Source organism: Pinus tabuliformis, chromosome 7, assembly GCF_031772625.1.
Source record: "Pinus tabuliformis cultivar Carrire ecotype Pingquan chromosome 7, CPIR1, whole genome shotgun sequence".
Taxonomy (NCBI): domain Eukaryota; kingdom Viridiplantae; phylum Streptophyta; class Pinopsida; order Pinales; family Pinaceae; genus Pinus; species Pinus tabuliformis.
In genome coordinates, this window is record NC_142293.1 from 1408370235 (window position 1) to 1408392953 (window position 22719).

Sequence of the window (22719 nt, forward strand, 5' to 3'; positions counted from 1 at the left end):
ATTAGTTATTGGTGACTTTCATAGTCTTGCTCTAGATATTTTGTCTCTATGTCATGTATATCTTTTATTATTATCAAGGTCATGTAATGGCCTATTTTGGTTTCCCCACTATGCCTGGGATGAATGATGTAATGTACTTGGTTATCATATGTAAATTTCTGATGTATCCCCACTTGGTTGGGTGGATGATCCCCACTTGGTTGGGTGATAGATGTATGTATAGAGTCTTTGATGATAGGAAGGTCAGTTATGATGTATGAGTCATGGTTCTTCTTGAAGAACATCTTTTTGCAGATCTTGCCTACAGTCAGGGGGAGCATGGCCAGCACAGCAGAGCAAAGATTTCAGCATGTACTTAGGGGGAGCATAACCCTTTGCCCTTGATGACAAAGGGGGAGAATGACTTTGAGGATCTTGGGGTTGCCATCAAGTCCAAAGGAGGAGATTGTTAGAATTATGACACAGGTTTGGCACTATGGCACAGGTGTTGTCCTTGAAGGCAACTCATTCTGGTGACAGATCTCAGTTCAGGCTCTTAGAATGAAGGAAAAATATATATACGCATGTTCATCGTGACCAAGTTGCGTGTACACGCGGGTTAGACGTTCCAAAGACGTGTATGCATATACATGCACTTTCACGCAAGGAAAAGCACGTACATGTGGGAGAACTTATGTTTGGTCTGTAGTATTTAGTCCTTGGTATTTGAACCTATGGTTTTGGACCACGGTATCTCGTCCAAAGTGTTGATCCCAAGTATTGGGTCCATGGTATTGATTTGTTATGGTTTTTTACCATGGTATTGTGAAAGGCCTAAGACTATAAAAGAGGAAGGAGATCATTAGGCAAGGTCACGATCTGAATTATTGAATATCTGATAAAGTGCTAGATCGGGAATACTAGTGATTGGGTTATGGTGCAGAGCTGGATCTGAACAAAGGAAGAACCTAAGCGCAAGGAAAAGGATAAGTTCTATTAATGGGTCAAAATATTAAGGCTTGAATAATAGTATCTTTGTATGATTTTGATCTGTTATATGTGGCGCACGCTTGATCTATAAATCTGATAATCTGGGTTAACTAATGTCTGAATATTTGAAGGAGTGAATTACCTTTATAGATCTGTATGCAGGTTCAGTGAATCGAAGGCGCGTATACACACTGTTTCTGTAAGTCAAAAGTGAGTATATGCAGGTTGGTCTTAACGTAGAAGCGTATGCATGCAAGTTTCTGAATATTGAAGTAGCATACGTCTCTTAAATTATGTTCTAGCTGCTTCTGTTGATTACTGCAGTGATCTGGGTTCAGAATTGGTGTATGGTTACTGTTACTGTGTTCTGGGTACAGCTGTCAGAGAAGTATCTATTTGATTCAGTTTTGATTGGTGAAAAGGAGATTGTTTGATGCAGAAATTCTTGATGTTTGATTGATGTTATTCATGGATCCAGTCTGAAAATTTATGAAACATGGTCCCTGGAAGAAAAGAGAAGGTTGTAGCCTTCTGCAGGTAGTAGCCTACGTACTAGTACCTTAGCTAGTACAAGAGCTAAGGGGGTTGTAGCTCCCTTCAAGGTGAAGCTGGAGAACGAGAGAAGGTTGGAGCCTTCTACAGGTAGTAGCCTGCGTACTGGTATAAGACTGCACCAGTACAGAAACATTGTAAAAAGAAGTTTCTAATTGAAAGAAGATAGAGACGAATTGCAGCAGGTGGTTTTCACCCACATTGGGTTTCCACCTTATATCTTGTGTTCTTGTGTGTGACTGTCTGCACTATTTTTCTGTTCTTGGTTGATGTCTATATGGTTCTGACACACAAATTTAAGATTAACATCTAAAGAATAACTAAATTACATGTCTGTGAGTTATATGCTTTTTTCCTTATCTGAAGTTGCGTATATACGTTGGTTTCAATAACTAAAGTAGCGTATATATATCTATGGTTGAATTGAAAAATAATTGACTTGATAATACTGATTCACCCCCCCCTCTCAGTATTATTTCCAACAGGGATCTTGTATGGAATACTCCCGATCTAATCCGATTGTAATTGTTTTATGATCTTCCCCAAACTCTGATTTCTGATTGCAATAAGCCATAAATTCCACGTCCTTAATCTGCATTCATCTCCATGATGTCTGTGTCGGAATTTATTGCACTCTACGTTTTTCCTATTTTCGTGCAAAATCTGATTTCTTTCAATTAAAACTTGCTTATCAGTTCCATTTATTTCCAGCTTATCGATTCCTGTTTTTCTTGTTCATGTTCATAATAGAAGATGACAGTTGTGCTAACAACCAGCAGTTAAACTCAAATAGGCAGACACACATCTAGATAATCTAATGGAACAAACAAAGCTAATAAATACAACAAATCACATTCAAAAATTTCCACCAAAAAACTAATTTTATTTAAGTGTTGTTGAAGGGATCTGTTTAAATTCCCTCAACGCTCTACACAATAGATTCAATTGTTTTCTGCTATTTAAGATTACTTGGTGTATCAAATAAAGGTCCAAAATTCTATGAAGAAAAAAATTACAAAATCTCACACTACTGTAATTTCATCCTTTTCTCAATAGAATGCCTCGAACATTGCTTATGAATTTTCATAAAGAATTTTGAGAAGTTGCATATTGTACTCCTAGAATCATCTTTTTGGGAAGCAATAAACTGTTTCTATTTCTTTTATGAGTTGAGTAACGTATAACTGGTATTTCTATCTTTGTGCCTATATTTTGTCCATGAATAAAAAGTGAATTTATCTTTTTTCAGATTTCTTATCACATGTTATTTAAAGAACATTATTACATGTATTCATTTTCTATCATGCTGCCATAGATATTTTCAAAAATATGTTCATTAATTTGCTTTGATATTCAGAGTGCAATATGAGTTATACACATTATTTTGATTAATTACTTAATCAAAGTAATCATCTTGAAATATGTTCATTTCCATTAGTGTTTGAACAACCCATATTTTTATTTACTAAGGAAAATAATTATAGATCACATCCAAATACATGTTAAACAATCATGGGTTATAGAGTAGATTAATGCATATGTATTCCCATTTAATTCATTACTGCAAATACATATATTTCACTTCACTATAAGCATTACACATCCATTCAATAACCTTTTATTGGAAAACTGGTCTCATTATCCCCAATCGGAGCCACTACCTATACGGAAAAGGAGTTCTCTTAAGGTCTGAACTGGGTTGTTTTCCCCTTGTGTTGAAGAAGTGATTTTCGAGGCCTCGACAAGACTCAAGCCATGAACATGGGAAAACATCCAAAAGTGGAAATATTAAGGATATTATTGGTGTCCACTATGTCTACTGCATGCAAAAAATCTGGAACATTTATTGAATACTTGTGCCTATTCATAGGGCTTATGGAACAAACTAGAAGAATGTTTTACATGTACTCACATGGACCCTACAAATATTTCCAATACGATTTTTTGATAGTGCTCTTGGGTGTTTTCTAATCCCATTATAAAACACATTTGAAACCTCTTGCATGGGTTCATCCTTTAGGAGTTATAAAAGAATGAAACAAAAGAATTTTTAAGGGGTCATCCCTCCCCTCATCCTCCATATTGAACTCTATTTTTATCCATATCAAATAATCGATTCTTTCTCTCGCTTGATCCTCACAATTTCGGTAATATTTTGTACATGAAGCTAGTCTCCTTCAAGCTTTGTTCCTTTCCCCACACCCTAGGCATTTTTTTAGCCCCACATTCCTCGAAAAATTGTTTAGCCCACTTGTTGAAAATAGCAACAAGAAATGCTAAAAATAGAATTGCTAAAAACAGCACTACTATGAATAGCAGTTCAACCAATTTTGAACATAGCTATAAGGAATGCAAAATGGAAGTGCTAAAAATAGCATTCTATAAATAGCATTTCGGGATACCTTCCTATTTTAGTGAGTCCCTAAAGTAAAATAGTGAAGGAAAATTCGAATTTGATCTTAGCAGTTGTTTGTAAAATAATTAATTAATTCATCTTGAGTTAATTAGTTAAGGAAAATCAAACATGAAGTCTATGTGGGGACATGCAACAATTTCTCCATTAATTGAGGAATTTATCCATCAGTTAAAGAGATAAGGATGAGTTGTAATATTGAGTTGTAATTAGTTGACTTAGTTAAATGAGTCAAATCCGGTTAGATTAATTCAAACAGTTTGTTGAATTAATGTAAGTTCAGTTAGTTAATGCTTGCATGCATGTAACTACTACACTTTAGATAACTGAGTATTCTCTCATAAATAACTCATGCATGTCAGTTCAGACAGAGACCTAATTGAGATCAGATGGAGGGGCAGTGTATTATCAGTTGCTAGAATATTCCATTTTGAATATTCCTTGCATGCAGAAGGAATTCTTTCCTTGAGGATTGCGCAGTTACTACTTCAGGTTTTGTGAGTGTGATGAGGCCAATTCACACATGTGGCTTCACTGGACCCCAAGAAAAACTGTGCAAGGAAATAGGAGGCTTGGAGGGCTTGAGGAGGACATATACAGTCTCTATTCAGTCTATGAGCTGTATTGTTTGATTATAGAGAGAGAAGGATAGCTTGAGAGTTGATTATTTTTGTAACTTGAACAAGATTTCCACTTGTATGATAATACAGAGTTGGGGTTTTAGGCTGAGGATTTCCTTGGGTTATTTCTTCTGTGTTATGTGTGATTGATTTCTCATTCTCAGTTATATGTGTTCTCTTGATCTTGCTCAATTCGATTAAGCTTATGCAAAGTGTTGTAGAAGTACATCTTGTATTGTGTTTTAGTATATTGCATAATCTGTTGATCTACAATGGGAATTTCTACATGGTATTGGAGCAAAGGTGATCAAGGAAAAAAACAATATACAATAAGGAGAAGATCGAAGGTTGTGGTTCCTCAATATAGAAATCAAGTTCTTATCACATCTCAATTTCACCAATGGCGTTCAGCGGTTTAAGACTCGTGTATGCCCTTGATGGCAGCTCAAATTATATAGCCTAGAAGGATCACATGGAGGCAGTATTAGAGGATAACAGTCTAAAGAACTTCATTGATCAAGAAGTCCCCAAGCCAACTCATGCTACTCAATTAGCAGAATGGAAAAAATGTGTGGCTAGAGTAAGGAGAATCCTCCTAGACGGAGTTCGAGACCACATTGTCTCGAGCCCCCATGGGAAGGAGACACCATTTTCGAGGTGGAAAACATTGAAAGATTTATATCAGAATAACAACGATAAGAGGAAGCTGGCACTGAAAGACAAGCTTCGTAAGATCAAGTGTGAAAAGGGCGACACGATCTCTACATATCTGAACAAGCTCACCACCAGAAGGGATGAGCTTGGAAGTGTAGGGATCACGACCGCTGATGATGACATGGTGAGCCTTGCACTCCTTGGTCTTCCTAAGAGCTGGCATAACTACCAAGACTCAGTTAATGGAAGAGAAAAAATGCCAGATTGGGAATGACTTTGGTTGGATCTGATGCAGGAGGAAATAAGAAGAAGCACCAGAGATGGATCCTCATCAAAGCAAGATGATGAGGAAAATCTATCCTTAGTGAGTAACGCGAGGAAAGGGAAAGGGAAGGCGTCCCATCCCAAATCTGGTTCATCCCATGGTGGGAAGAAGATTGACAAATCAAAAGTGCGACGCTTTCATTGTCATGAAGTGGGCCATTATGCTACGAATTGTCCACAGAAGAAATCCAAGAAGGGTTCCTTGAAGGGATCTGATGGTGAGGCACAAGCCTTATAGTTTGATTTGGATTTCTCACTTATCGCATGCATGGTTTCATCCATGGTGGGATGTGTGTGGTACCTGGATAGTGGAGATTCATTCAACATGTCAAGTGACAAGAATATTTTTAGTACCTTGAAGAAGAAGGATCTCCAGATATGGATCGAGATGGGCAATGATGGAAAGTACCGTGTTTCAGGTGAAGGTACGGTTGTGTTTCAGAGGGAGCATGGAGCTCCCCTCACCCTGACTGATGTAAAGTATGTACCAGGTCTGAAGAAGAATCTTGTGTCTGTCGCTATGCTAGAAGATAAAGGCTATGATTTAGTCTTTAGTAAAGGAAAGGTATTCTTGATGCATATCAGTACTAGACAGACAAAGCAAATAGGGATTTGAGTCAAGAATCTCTACAAGCTGGAGGTAGACGACTATGCTGCTTTGAGTTCCAAAGTTGAGATGGTGCAGAGCCCAAATGTTGGCGAACTATGGCATAGAATACTGGGCCACTTGCACCATGGAGCCCTGAAGATCATGTAGTAGATTTCTACTAGATTACCCAAGGGAAAACTTGAGCAGACGACTACATGCAAAGGTTGTACCTTGGGTAAGTATGAAAAATCTTCCTTTCCAGATTGAGACAGTAGAGCAGGATCAATCCTGGAGCAATTTCACTTAGATGTTTGTGGACCCTTCTCTATAGCCTCTACCACTAAACAAAGGTACTATGTTATTTTTAGTGATGATTTTTCTCGTAGATGCTGGATCTACTTTATGCAAAAGAAGGATCAGGAATTCTTGAGGTTTTGTGAGTTTAAAGCCTTGGTAGAGAAAGAATATGGAAAGAAAATAAAAGCCTTGCGTAGTGAAAATGGTGGGGAGTATGTCTCCCAACAGTTTAAAGACTTCTACGCTGCAGAACGTATTAAATAGGATTGACGACACCCCATAACCCACAACAGAATAGGGTGGCTGAAAGGAAGAATAGATCGATTGTGGGAGTAGCTCGAGCGATGTTGCATGACCAAAGCCTACCACTGCATTTTTCGGCTGAGGCATGCAATACAACAGTATATTTGCATAACAGAAGCCCGCACCGTATACTCGACATGAAGACACCTATGGAGGCCTATTCTGGGAAGTGACCTGATGTAAGTCACTTTTGAATATTTGGATCATCAGTTTATTGTCATGTGACCAAAGATTCCAGGAAGAAGCTAGACCCAACAGCTGAGTTCGAAATACTTGTGGAGTACATGGATACACCCCACAACTATCAGGTGTACCTGCCTTCCACTCAAAGGACTGTGGTACGCAGGGATCTAAAGTTCGGTGAGAAAAAAGCCATGCAAGTGTCACTTGAGAGGGAGCTCAAGTTGCATGTAGAGGAGGAACTTTCAGTTCCTAAGGAGGAGGAGCCTCAGATTGATGCAGAGCAGCCGCATGCAGAGGATCTGGGAGTGGATACATCTACTCATGTTGATACTTCTAGAGATGGGCATAAACGCTCAAGGGAAGTTGACAGGTTGATGTTGAATGTACGAGAGAATGTGGGACAACCATCTTCTTAGCACAGACAGAGGAGGTCATCCAATTAGTACACTGGGTACATGGCCCTAGTTGGGGAGTGTGTAGATATCAAACCTTCTTCATTCGAGAAGGCAGTGCATCAACCAGTCTGGGTTGAAGCAATGGTAGAGAAGTATGACTCTATTATTTAGAACAGTGTGTGGGATGTTGTCCCAAGGCCTCAGGGTAAGTCAGCGGTGAGTTCTAGATGACTTTACAGGGTAAAGTAGGCAGCTGATGGTAGTGTTGAGAAGCATAAGGCAAGGTTTGTTGCCTAGCGTTTCTCACAGGTTGAGGGGATTGACTACAATGAGATTTTTGCTCCCTTAGCAAGGTACTCATCAATTATATCTATTTTGGAATTATCAGCTCAGATGGGGTGGAAGATACACGAGATGGATGTGAAGACATCATTCCTCAATGGGAAGATTGAGGAGGAGGTGTACATTGAGCAGCCAAAGGGTTTCGAGACCTTCAATCATGAGTTGCATGTGTGCGGACTCAAGAGGGATTTGTATTGGATGAAGCAAGCACCCCATGCTTAGTACACCAGGATCGATAGCTATTTCACTGATTTGGGCTTCACCAAGACTGAAGCAGATGCGAACCTTTACCACATCATGGTAGAAGGTAAACCATTAATCATTGTTCTTTATGTCGATGATCTGATTTTGATAGGTGTTGATTAGGTGATACAGTATTGTAAGGAGAACCTTGCAAGAGAGTTATAGATGAAGGACATGGTCCTTATGCACTACTTTCTAAGCATGGAGGTGTGGCAGAAAGATGGGGAAGTGTTTGTGTCTCAAGGCAAGTATGCCAATGAGATACTCAGGCACTTTCACATGGATAAGTGCAAGGCCATACAGATTCCTGTAGCTGGGAACTGGAGGAAGGAGGATGCTACTTCAGGTGAGGTAGTAGTTGCTACTGTTTATCGGCGGCTGGTGGGTTCACTTATGTATCTGGTGAACACACGACCTGACCTATGCTTTGTGGTGAACCGGCTGAGTCAAGCTATGGTTCAACCTACCAAGCCGTTTTTGAAGGAAGTGAAGCATGTTCTTAGATACCTCAAAGGCACATCTCAATTTGGATTGTGGTATAGATGAACAGAGGGAGTCAAGCTTTAGGGATTCATAGATGTGGATTGGGCAGGGAGTCCATTAGACCAGAAGAACACTTCTAGAGGAATCTTCAACCTTGGTTCAGTTGTAGTTTCCTGGTACAGTAGGAAACAGAGATCAGTTGCACTTAGCTCAGCAGAGGCTGAATACATGGCTGCTAGTTAGGCTGCATGTGAGTCCATTTGGATGCGGAAGATTCTAGTGGGATTGTTTGGTCAAATGATGGATCCTACAGTGATCTATTGTGATAGTCAGAGTTATATCAAACTCTTCGAGAATCCAATTTTTCATGACACGTCCAAGCACATTGATATCTGGTATCACCATCTTCGAGACTGTGTGGTCAAGAGGATCATGTTGTTGCTATATGTTTTGACCAAGGAACAGGATCCAGATATTTTGACAAAGGCATTGTCAAAATGCAAGTTCGAGTTCCACAGAAACAGGATTGGGGTTACTGATAATCCCTTTCTTGTTGAGAGGGAGTGTTGAAAATAGCAACAATAAGTGCTAAAAATAGAATTGCTATAAATAGCAGTTCAACCAGTGTTGAACATAGCTATAAGGAATTAAAAATGGAAGTGCTAAAAGTAAATTCTATAAATAGAATTTCGGGATACCTTCCTATTTTAGTTAGTCCCTAAACTAAAATAGTGAAGTAAAATTCGAATTTGATCTTAGCAACTGTTTGTAAAATAATTACTTAATTCATCTTGAGTTAATTAGTTAAGGAAAATCAAACATGAAGTCTATGTGGGGACATGCAATAGTTTCTCCATTAATTGAGGAATTTATCTGTCAATTAAAGAGATAAGGATGAGTTGTAATATTGAGTTGTAATTAGTTGACTTAGTTAACTGAGTCAAGTCCAGTTAGATTAATTCAAATAGTTTGTTGAATTAATGTAAGTTCAATTAGTTAATTCTTGCATGCATTTAACTACTGCACTTTAGATAACTGAGTATTCTCTCATAAATAACTCATGCATGTCAATTTTGATAGAGACCCAGTTGAGAGCAGATGGAGGGGCAGTGTACTATCAATTTCTAGAATATTCCATCGTGAATATTCCTTGCATGCAAAAGGAATTCTTTCCTTGAGGATTTCGTAGTTACCTTCTTCAGGTTTTTTGAGTGTGATGAGGCCAATTCACAAATGTGGCTTCACTGGACCCCAATAAAAACTGCGCAAGGAAATAGGAGGCTTGGAGGGCTTGAGGAGGACATATACAGTGTCTATTCAGTCTGTGAGTTGTATTGTTTGATTGCAGATAGAGCAGGACAGCTTGAGAGCTTATTCTTTTTGTAACTTGAACAAGATTTCCACTTGTATGATAATATAGAGTTGGGGTTTTAGGCTGAGGCTTTTCCCCGGGTTATTTCTTATGTGTTATGTGTGATTGATTTATCATTCTCAGTTATATGTGTTCTCTTGATCTTGCTCAATTCGATTAAGCTTCCGCAAAGTGTTGTAGAAGTAGATCTTGTATTGTGTTTTAGTATATTGCATAATTTGTTGATCTACAGTGGGAATTTCTACACCCCTATCCCACCTTGATCCATCCCTTTGACATGGTTTCTCCCTTTGACGTCTTTCATGAAATTGAATTTTGATGGGGCATCGAAAGGAAATGTTGGTTTATTGGGTTACAGTGGTAAAGTACAAGAGGGATTTTACAGCTATCACTACTTGGTTATTTTTCATTTTGCCTCTGTATGACGAGCTTGTTACATTTAGTCCATGATACATTAAAGGAAAATACATACTATTCAAAGGGAACCTTGGTGAAAACACAACGCTTGTGCACTCACTACTAGCACCTTCTCTAGTCAATTGTTTTTGGGTTAATCCTTGTCAGCTCAGTCAAGTAGAGTAAGTTGGGGGGGTAAAACCTTAATAGGCATGTCAGAGATACAATAAACCACTTCTCTGGTGGAACAACCTCTTTTTCTCTCAATAATTTGGGATCCCTCTTCCACCTCTGAAATGAATAAGTGTTATGCACAATGAAAATAAAAAAATAAAAAATAATGAAAAGTCAAAAAATTCAAAATGAAAAATGAATCAGGTGAAAGAAGAGAAAGGCTTCCTGCGTATGGAGGTGATGCAAGTAACTCTGCTGGGGTACTGACCAGGCTCACTAGCAGCAGAACCATTCTTGTGTTCCTACATGACTCCATCAAAGTACTGTCTAGGCCTGCTGGCATTGGAGCGACACTAGAGATGAAACTAAGACTCTGATGACTATACTGCTTGTGCACCTATATACCCCTTAACCCCAATTGAAACAACTGCATCACCTTGGCTTGGAATTTGTTTAAATAGACCAAGGGTTTGGCAGATGCTACATATTTTGATCAACTTAGTGTGAAACCAAGATGAGATGAAAACTGAACAATACTTCCGAAGGTGTTAGACTTGCTTTTCACGAACAAGGTTCATTTAGAGAGCTGGAGTTCTACCATTGTGTCGCCAATTGTTGTAGCAGCTACAACCACCCTCCAAAATGTTTCCTTAGCCTTGTTTTGGAGCCTCCCTTCCAACCTTTACAGTAGCTTGCCTTGTTTCATCAAGTTCACAAGCTTCAATGTCTTTCTTGCACAAAGACAGCCTGTCGATCACAGTTTGATCCTTTCCCTTCACAGGCTGCTCACCTGGACTTGGTCCAGCTATAGGCTGAGCAACTTCCCCTTGAAAATTGCGCATTTCTAAAGGGAAACTATCCTTCCCTCCATAAATTGTACAATCTTTCCTGGCAGTCTGTTGTGCTCCAGGATTGCGCAATCCTGCTAGTCAACACTCCTAGTAGGATTTGCACAAATTTCCCCTACAGGGCTACTCAGCCCAGAATTTGTGCAAATTTGGGCAGCAATCAGCTACTCTGCCTATAAATTACGCAAATATCCTAGATAGTTAGCCCAGCTCCTAGCCATAAATGTGCATTTCCTTCAAGCAGTCAAACAACCTCTTGCATGTTCAGTGGAGTTGGCTGATTCCCTCCTGGACCAAGCAAAACAAACTTGAATGCATAGGCTACTTCTCCTAAAGTAGCATGCAAAGGCATCCCTTGTCTGATGGATCTATGTTTAGAAGTTCGAGGTTACATGCAAGGAGCAATTCAGAAACCTCCCGCCAAGTGTCACTTCCCCTAGATTTGTGGCATTCACGTCACAACCTTAATGTTATCATCACTCATGAACTGGACACTGCAGAGCTCATTCCTCACATTAACCTTGAAGCTCTGACATCCCACATGACATCTAGGAGCAATCGGCACATTCAGCTCAACTGTTTTGGGGTAAGCCCGCTTCCCATGCCTTGTGCTACATTTTTGTCGCTTTTTGTGTTTTCACTTATGTGAGTATTGTTTGCTTGATTTATTTGAATGTCTGTTGTCATTTACATGTATTCTTGCTTGTCCTAGCTATGTTTCAGTTTTTGTTGCTATCTCATTGTTGTCGCATGCATGAAACTATTTTGCACAGAAGTTCGCCCATTCGACGAACTGTCTCACCCACATGCATGTTGATATATTTGATGAATCTTCCATTCATGTTTTGCATGCACTATCAATCATTTCTGCTATCACTTAGTGTTGCCATGCATTCACTTTCTTACTTGCTTTCAGTTGCCCGTCAACGAGTCTGGCCAACCTTGGCCCAAGCTCTGCCTTCACCAAGGCTGCATTGCACAATATGGGAAAGGAATGCACACCTTCTCCATATTTGTGCATTCCAGCCCAACACTGGCCTTCTGGACTACTTTGTGCATTTCTGGAGGACAATGGCTGCTTGGCCCAAGAAATTGCAGAAATTTGTCCCTGGGCCAAGAATCCTTCCGAGCTAGAATTATGCATTGTGCAATCCCAACATTCAGAAGCCAAACTGGACTGTGCATTGCACAGTTCCAACAGTCAATTAGTCTCCTATTAGCCCAGACTGTGCCTTGTGAATTATTGGAAGTCGGTCTCCCGACCTCCTAGCCAAAATTGCACAAAATTCATGAACATTCACCCAGGTATGTCGCAAGTCAATTCTCATGTTCATTTTGGTTTTCCACTGACATATTGCTTTCCATGAGTGTTTCCATGTCTCCAAGTATCGCATGTGTTCATCTGCCTCTCAACAATACAAGTATAATGGTTTCGAGGAAGGCAGAGACGAAGACACTGTTTAAAGCACACTTGAGGATGTAGTCGATCAAGTGTTTATGGACTTGCCTACCCACGATGTGATCCAGGTGGATATTGGTGGCCACTCACCAAATCCACTTGGACCCCCACCATTGTTTCTTTCAGCTTTTCAGTTTCCTTAATTGTAGCACAATTTACTATTTTTAACAGTTTTTCGGGTCCTGAGCTTTCGGAGCCATTTTGAGGCTCGAAACAATGTTTTTTGGGAAAACTGGGAGCAACATGGGTCCATGGACCAATGTTTCCCTTCCCAAAGTTGTAGTTCTCGGATAGATATTTCCAATGAGATATTGTACACGTCAAACGGAGGTCGTATGCCAAAGTTACAACCCTCACAAGTTGATGTAACAATTTACCCAAACGGGGGGCCCAGTTTGGCGTTTCATCTTCTAGGGTTAGGTTTTTGGATGTTTAGGGTTTTCCCTTGTTTCTCAACAATAAATAGGCCTTCGAGCCTCATTGTAACACAGAGTTCAGAGGCATGAAGCTGCCACATCTCTTCTCAGAGATAAGCTGCCATCGCCCTAGCTGGTTTATTTCCATTGTTGTTTGTAAGCATATTTCAGTATTTTACATTAATGAAATGAAGTATTATTTCTATTGCATCTCTGTGTTTATAGTTATCTCTGTAATTTGTTGTGTTCTTGTTTAAATCCAGATCAGTGGTATCAGAGCGGTCTGCTTTTCTCTATTTTTCTTTGAATGTCCCCAACGAGGTCAGGATATAAGGAGTTAGGGCTTGAACTAGTTTAACCTTTGCAAGACCAGCCTTGTAAATCTCGATAAACTCCCATGGTGGATGAGAAGAAAGACGAGGGGGTAGGAGATCCTATCAAAATATTGCTCGAAGAAGCCCTTGAGAAACAAAGGAACGTAATGATGGACAGCTTTGCCCTGATCCTTCAGTGGCTACCCAGAGGCGATGCATCAGCTTCCAGCAGCTACTTTGGAAATGCCACGCCCTTTAAGGTACAAGTTAATTTGAAATCCCCATATTCGAGGGTGAGATAAATGCAGATGTCATAGATAAATGGTTAAATCTGCCAAAGGGTTATTTTTTTGTTCATGAATTTCCGAGTTGGGAAAAGATTGTTTTTGCTCTTCTCAAAGCAGCCCCCCACGTCAAGGACTGGTGGGAAACCTACTACGAGAAGAAGGATGAAAGTACGGGCTCATTATTTTCAGCCATACCCACCTGGAATTCATTCCGGGATGCTATCAAGGAGCAGTACTACCCTGTCGGAAGCTATGAGGATCAATACATAAAGTGGACCACGCTACAGCAGGGAAGGGACCACGACGTGCTGGAGTTTACCAATATTTTCCATACCCTTCACACAAAGTTGGGTATCAAGGATTCAGAGTGGCATTTGATACTCAAATACTGCGGCTGCCTACACAAGTACATCCATGAAGAAATAGAATCCCTGAACTCTCCTCTCTCGGCATGGCATACCGATATGCCGTCAAGGTCGAGCAAAAGTTTAAACAGAATAAGCAAGACTTTGGATCTGCGAATCCGAAGCAATTGAAAGGTACCCCCAAACTGCAGAACAAAAGACAAAGCCAAGGCGGGGTGGCCCAAGACAACCTACCAAAGCTGCAAACAAAGAACAGTGTCGTGAAGCTGAAAAAGGACATGGGAAAATGTTGTAGTTGCATAAGAGATCCACTCACAACACAAGTGAGTGTCGGCCTAAGCAGTCACTGGTGGCTGAGCTAAATGTTTCAGAATCAAATGCATGTTCCGACTCTGAGTCAGAACCTGACAAGGGGAATGAAAAAGGGAAGTAGATTATTGATGCGAAGCCCAATGCCACCGTTTCCACCACGAAGATCTAGAAGGAGAAACCCGAAGATCCAGAGGAGGAGGAGCGTCTCTTCCACTCCTAGATGTGGGTAAAGGGATCCCCGCTATAGTTCATTTTTGACAGCGGAAGCCAAAAGAACCCCATTTCGATAGAGTTCGTGAAGCAGCTGGGCTTACTGACCACAGAACATCCACAACCATACACCATCAAGTGGCTTCACCAAGGACAGGATCTTCGCATGAGCCAGTGGTGTCATCTTCCATACAACATCAAGCCCTTCATGGATGAGGTATTGTATGACATTGCTCCCCTTGAAGTTTGTGATGTACTATTAGGACAACCATACCTGTGGAAGCGACATGTTGTGTATGAATCAAGGCCCTGTGTTGTTATTATTACTTTGGGAAATATGTTGTACAGGATACCGGAAGTAGCACTGCCTACTGCCATCTCTTTGGTTACTGCAAAACAATGTAATAAGCTCATTTCCAAAAGTAGGAAATTTTTTTTCCTAATGATACACCCTCGAGGAAAGAAGAAGACAATGGCCATGACCTCCATACAAGGCTCCTCTGCACGACAACTACAGATGGACAAGGTCGTGGAGGAGTATGAGGACATCTTCACCTCCCCCGCAGGGGTTCCTTTGCACTGTTAGGTTAAGCACTCCATCGATCTAACCCCAAGTGTTCCACTGCCCAATGGACCAATCTATCAGCCCTCCATTCTGGAGAACGATGAAATCAAGAGGAAGATTCAGGAGCTGCTACAGAAAGGTCACATCCGACTAAGTTCATCACCCTATGGGAGCCCGATCATGTTGGTACAGAAGAAGGATGGGACTTGGAGACTCTGTATTGACTATCAGGTGCTGAACAATATCACTATCCATAATAGGTACTTAATCCCACAAATTGATGACCTCTTGGACCAACTAAAGGGGGCAAAATATTTCAACAAGATCGATTTGAAGTCAGGATATCACCAGGTACCAATCGAACCCTCCAATGTGTGGAAGACTGCCTTCAAAGCCAAGAAGGGCCTTTTCAAATGGTTGGTTATGCCTTTGGGATTCATGAATGCACTTAAAACCTTCATGAGGCTAATGGATGACATCTTGCGGCCATTCACCAACTCATTTGTAGTGGTATACTTGGATGACATCCTGATCTTCAGACAGAGCTCAGAAGAGCACCTCCACCACATTCGAGAGGTTATCCAAACACTGTGGCAACACAAGTTATGTGCCAATTTGGAGAAATGCACGTTTTTCATGACCCAGGTTCAGTATCTGGGATACATTATTGATGAAAAGGGGGTGCATGTGGATCCATCCAAGATCCAATTCATTCGTGATTGGACCTCTCCAACCACTCTAACAGAGCTCTGCAGCTTTCTAGATCTTTCCAACTTCTACCGCAGGTTCGTGTTGGGATTTTCTCATATCACTTGGCCCTTGAGTCAAGTCACCAAGGGAGGAGTGAAAGAAAAATTCTTTTGGTCTAAATCTCAACAGAAGGCATTCACAGAGTTGAAAGATCACCTCTGCTCAGCACCAGTGCTCGCATTGCCAGACTTGCAACAACCATTTGAGGTCGAGACAAATGCCTCTGACTATGCTATTGGGGCAGTCCTTAATCAACACGGGCATCCAGTGGCATATCACAGTGAGACACTTTCAGACACAGTCTGGAAGTATCCCACTATTGACAAAGATATGTATTCCATTATGCAGGCCTGCCAACAATGGAAACATTACATTTTGGGGAAGGAAACAGTCATCCACACAGACAACCGACCCCTCCAGTTCATACAGACCTAAGGGAAATTGCAGAATGATCATCATCAGAAGTGGTCCACATACTTGCAACAGTTCCATTTGAATATCAAGTATAAGAAGGGAAGCACCAATAATGTTGCAGATTGCCTCCGTCGACCACTGATCATGGCATTAACCACCGTGCTCAACTCTTGTGGGCATGAGACTTCTGATTGGCCACTTCTCTACAAAAGCGACCCAGAATTCGGCCACACATACCAGACACTCTTGGAGGGTCAACATGTTCCAGATTTTCACCTCTAGGATGCCCGGTTATGCCACCTCTGTCACCTTTTTGCTCCTTCAAGTGAGCATGCCAAGATGATTTGGGAAGCACACTACATTTAGGCTACTGGGCATTTCGGGGTCGATAAAACAGTGGCAGTACTGCAGAAGTATTTCTATTGGCTGAATCTTCAACAGGATGTCGGGAAGTACATCAAATCATGCACTGCCCATGCCATTACGAAACCAACCATCAAGAAGCAAGGCCTCTATACCCCGCTGCCTACCCCTAGTCGACTTTGGGAATCCATCTCCATGGATTACATGTCAGGCCTTCCTTCCACTAAGCATGGAAATGACTGTGTTTTTGTGGTCGTCAACGGGTTCTCGAAGATGGCCATTATGGCGGCCTGTAAGAAGAATATCATAGCAGAAGCCACTGTTAAACTCTTCTTTGAACGAGTGTGGGTACACTTTTGGATCCCACAGTCTATCATCTCATATCGGGACAGCAGGTTCCTCAGTACATTTTGGTCTAGTCTTCGGTCGATGCTGGACACCAAACTCACTATGTCCACAGCCTTCCGTCCTCAAACTGATGTCCAGATAGAGGTTGTCAATAGGATTATTGTACACATTCTGCACATGTACAACTCAAAGCATCCACGCACATGGGATGAGAGCCTCCCCTATGTTCACCACAGCTACAACTGGGTTCTCCACAGCTCGACTAGCCACAACCCTTTTTAGGTGGGCTTGGGATTCCAGCCACTATGTCCCATTGATGTGGCCATGGCATTTGCAGCTACTCATGCAGATTCAGCTCATGTCCAGTCCGAAACAGATAAGGCAAATAGCTTCATTGAGCACATCCAACATATTCGCCAACAGGTCCATGACATTATGGAAAAATCAAATGCCAAGTACAAGCAGGAACATGATCAACATCGGGTGCCACACAAGTTTCTGGTGGGCAACAAATTCTGGTTGCATTTGTAAAAGGAATTCCTTACCAGAGCCTATCGGAAACACAGACCACTCCGATATGGTACTTACACCATTACCAAGGCTACGGGAGACAATGCATTTGAGCTCAGCATTCCCCCATTCCTTAGCCTGCACCCAGTGTTCAATGTGGACTGCCTTCGGCCATTACTAGACGCATCCGACATTGTAGAATAGCTCACACCCACATATTTAAATCCAGGTTGCATGGAACAAGATACAACTGATCGGATCATGGACACACAGATCAAGCACACTCGCCAATAGAATATCCAACTGTATCGAGTTGTCAAAGTAGGCCAACTCCTTCACCAAGGCAAGTGGCTCACCAGGGACCAAGTTCAGCAAAAGTTTCCTCATCTCATGGAGGAACTCAACGCAATGGGGACTATTGCTTTCTAAGGGGGGGAGGAATGATCCAGGTGGATATTGGTGGCCACCCACCAAGTCCACTTGGACCCCCACCATTGTTTCTTTCAGCTTTTCAGTTTCCTTAATTGTAGCACAATTTACTATTTTTAGCAGTTTTTCGGGTCCTTAACTTTCGGAACTGTTTTGAGGCCCTAAATGACGTTTTCTAGAAACCGATGTTACTCTTCCAAAAGTTGTAGTTCTCAGATAGATCTTTCTATGAGATATTGTACGCATCAAACAGAGATCATATGCCAAAGTTATGACCCCGGGAAGTTGATGTACCAATTTACCCAAACGGGGCCCACATTTTGGCATTTCATCTTCTAGGGTTATGTTTTTGGTTGTTTATGGTTTTTCCTTGTTTCTCAACAATAAATAGGCCTTCGAGTCTCATTGTAACATAGATTTTAGAGGCATGTAACTGCCACATCTCTTCTCAGAGATAAGCTACCATCACCCTAGCTAGTTTATTTCCATTGCTATTTGTAAGCATATTTCAGTGTTTTACATTAATGAAATGAAGTATTATTTATGCTGCATCTCTGTGTTTATAGTTATCTCTATAATTTGTTGCGTTCCTGTTTAAATCTGGATCACGAAGACATCAAGTTGTTCATAGACAAGGGCATCAAGATATGACGGCAACAACATCACTGCGAGAAGCATCATGAATAGCAGCTGAAGATAACACACCAAATGCAACAAATGCAAGAAGAGGGTTGCTGACAACATGGAGGCAGAACAAGGTTGCAAGATCCAGCAGATCCATTGAAGATGAAAGCAACTTTGGAGACTCCAGCTATGAGGTGACGGCGTGACATGAAGATCATGCGAAAACAGAGAATGGAACAAAGAAGGAGTTTCATGTGTTGAAGCAACAACTTAGGAAGAACATGATGTTGCACAGATAGACGAATGAGTTGCAGCAGGAACAAAAATAGTAGTGAGTTCAACATGCACTCACGGATGAAACTGTGCCTGTACACGTTAAAGATCCATCCCAGCAGCTGACACGGAGCAGACATGGTGAGCAGTGTTTTTGATCACATGCAAGTGATTTAGCACCATGCATGCCATTGAGCCGCACATGCAATCCAACCCATTCAACACACTCACCAAGGCGAAGACAAAAAGCAAGTCCAACTAGAGTTGAACATGTACTTCAGCAAGTTGATCCGCGTGACCACTAGCACACACTTGAAGATCAGCACAGACACTATGCATCAGTGTGTTTTCGGTTCAGCTGCACTTAAGAAGACCATGCGCATGTTAGTAAATGAGTTGGATGAAGGAGCTGAACCAACGCATCGGTTGCAATGGAGGCAATATTTCGCTTTAGCAAGATGTCACCATGAGGTGCATGCACACCACACGAATGACCAAGCTTGGCATCAGCTCACCACCTTCACCATCAAAAGCATGTCAAAGAGTTGGTCTCATCATAGTGGACCAAGTGTCAGTGATGTCTTGCAAGGCTTGCTCAAGCCATGTTGTCTCAAATGAGTACATGTTCATTGTAATGTTGAGTCATGTCAAGTGTCAATAATTGGATGTAACAGTCTTAGAGTAGGCAAAGAGTCATGAGGGTAGTTGAACTGTCACAAAGGGGAATGTCAAGGGTCACCCCACCCTTTGCTATAAATAGTCCCTCATAACTCGTTTTAAAGGCTTTTGGTCAGCCAAGCTTCTAATAAGACTATCTTGGAAAGAGCTTGGATAGTATTGTAAGGCGCCTTGGCTTCTCCACTGTAGGGAGCTAGTTCATCTCTTAGGAGGAGTAGGGAGATGTGGTTGTAACGTTCCACTATTGGGGCTAGCAGGTTTACATGGATGTATTGTATGATTGTGAATTACACTTCTTTATATAATAAGAGCCAACACATTTTCATGCATATGTTGTTATTGTAGTTGGACTGCTCCAATTTTCTTAATGATATATATTGTTTAACTTACGTACTTGTGTATGAACTGATTTGTATGAAATTATATGAATCTTGTTGTTATTGTGTTGTATATGTTGTTAATGTGTTGTATATGTTGTTAATGCTATCACCGTCTGTGTCGACTACTCTGCCGGACATCAAATAGACCTTTCACATGACCTTGTTATAACAACCATCGCACTCATCTCAGACTGATCCATGAGTGTTGTATGTGTTATCTTACCTTGTATGATGTGATTGCCGCATCCGAGTCAACTGCTCCGCCAGAAGTTGTGCATTTCCTTTTGTGTTGTGTGTTCTAGCTGAGTTGGGATTGATCCCTTTCAACCTGAAACTCACGTTCACCTTCATCTCCCTTCGAAGTGTTAGAACCTCTCATACACCTTCCTTGACTCATTGCATGAGTCACATCCTTGCTACTCACACAATTATCTTACTCTCTGTGCGACATTGCAGTCAAGGCATTACCTCACTACCCACTGGGACTCCTACACCAAACAGTCTGAGGTCTAATTGGAAATTCTTACCGGGGATATCCCCTTCACATGTTGGTGGGTCCAGCACTATCAACAGGTAGTTTTATAGGAAGTGTCCATACTCATAGTAGCGTTTGTGATTGAAGAGAAACTAACCATAATCAAATGATTAGATAAAATTCAAGTTATCTCGAGACAATTATATTTTGTTAGGGAGTCTTGTCTCTAGATCCACCTACATGTGGATTCTCATGCAAGAAAACATGTTGTTGTAGGGCTTTTCTCAAACAGTATATTTACCTAAGGAATTTCCAATGTTCCTAAGGGTGTCTTAATTCCTATACTGCATAGGAAGGTAGGGAAATTTAACCCATGTAGGAACTACAAAAAAATGTCATTTTTAAGGTAGAAGTGAGGGTTCCATCAGTGGAGATACAAACCTTGTGCTCCAAAGAAATAAGGGCCACTTAGAAAAATAAAATCTCAATCTACCTTGTCGTTGAATATGAATGTAGAGAAACCCTCGCCGCATAATGAGAGAGAGATTTCCTTTGGTTAATGGGCAATTCACTATGATTTGGGATTTAGAACCAATTCTTGTCAATCAAGGAGCTTAGAGTCATTGGAGATGACTAGATCCTAGTGAACTAGGAAATGAGCCTCCATATACTAATATGAGAGTCATTGCTCTAAATTGAGTTGCATGTAGTAGAAATTTGGGGATTTATACTATCTTCTTTATGAATCAAGTAAGAATGGTTTTGGTTGGTCAAAACAAAGCTAAGACCAAATTGTTGAAAGCTTCAACATTTCACTTTGGGGGGAGGTAGGCTAGCAACCCCCTAAAGTAGAAGGGGCAAAGCAATGATCCATAAATGAGGGATTTCTTCTCTCTTCTTTATGAATCAAGAAATAAACCATTCCTTAAATGAGGGATTTCTTCTCTCTTCTTTATGAATCAAGAAATAATGGTTTTGGTTGGTTACATTAATGCTAAGACCAAATGGTTGAAACCTTCAACATTTAAGGTGAGGTGGGGAGGGGAGGGGCGAGGTACAATAGTGATCCCCCTTGAAGTATGAGCCATGCATGAGCAAAGGATTATCCATAAATGAGAGTTTCAATGACACAAATTGCAAAACAATTTTCATGTTATTAATAACATTACAAATTACACTGTACTTGATATTAGTGACTCATCTTCCCATGTAATTATGCATATGCCCCAAAAACATTCTAAAAATACTTTTGCAACTTCATCCATATAACTTCATATTGATATATCTATTTTTTTGATAATTATGAAAGAGAATTAAAACCCCTTTTTGAGAATACTTTTGCAACTTCATCAATATTAAAGATATTGATATATCTATTTTTTTTTTAATTATGAAGGAGAATTAAAATCCCTTTTTGAGAATATCTATTTTTTTTTTATAATTACGAGGGAGAATTAAAATCCCTTTTTGAGAAAGTGGTCCCCACATGTCGCCACCCTAAGGTGAACATATCGAATTAATATGTTAAGCTCTTATTAGTTTTATAAATCATTAGGAGCGGGGACAAATAATAATTTTAATTCTCCAAATTTTAAACCTAAGGAGAAAGTAAATATCTCATATATTAAGGTGGGAATCATGATCCCTAAGTTCTTTGGTTCTCACACATTGTACTTATAACCACATTCACACATTGCACTTACAACCACATTAATACTAAGCATATTAATATATGTATAAATGGGAATAATATTCCATAATATTGTACTTACAACCACAACCACATTAGTACTAAGCAATATGCAATTTTAAATAATTATAAATGGGAATAATATTCCATAATAAGAAAGTGGGCATAATATGTCAATCACTTTAAGGTAAAAAAGTAGAAATCACTTTAAGATAAAAAAGTAGAAATCTTAGGAGGGTTCTTAATATTTCATACTTGAATGATTTCAATAGTTAAATTTTTGCAGTTAAATTTTTGCGGAGGCTGAGTCCCTCTGCCTCATAAAAGAAGGGATCTCATATACCTCCGTTAAAGTAGAAATCACTTTAAGGTAAAAAAGTAGAAATCTTAGGAGGGGAGATATATCATTGTTATAATTTTCTAAATATTTTATACTTGAACGATTTCAATAGTTAAATTTTTGCGGAGGCTGAGTCCCTCTGCCTCATAAAAGAAGGGATCTCATATACCAAATTAGGGATCTCATATACCTCCCTTAAAGTAGAAATCACTTTAAGGTTAAAAAGTAGAAATCTTAGGAGGGGAGATATATCATTGTTATAATTTTCTAAATATTTTATACTTGAATGATTTCAATAGTTAAATTTTTGCGGAGGCTGAGTCCCTCCGCAAAAGAAGGGATCTCATATACCAAATTAGG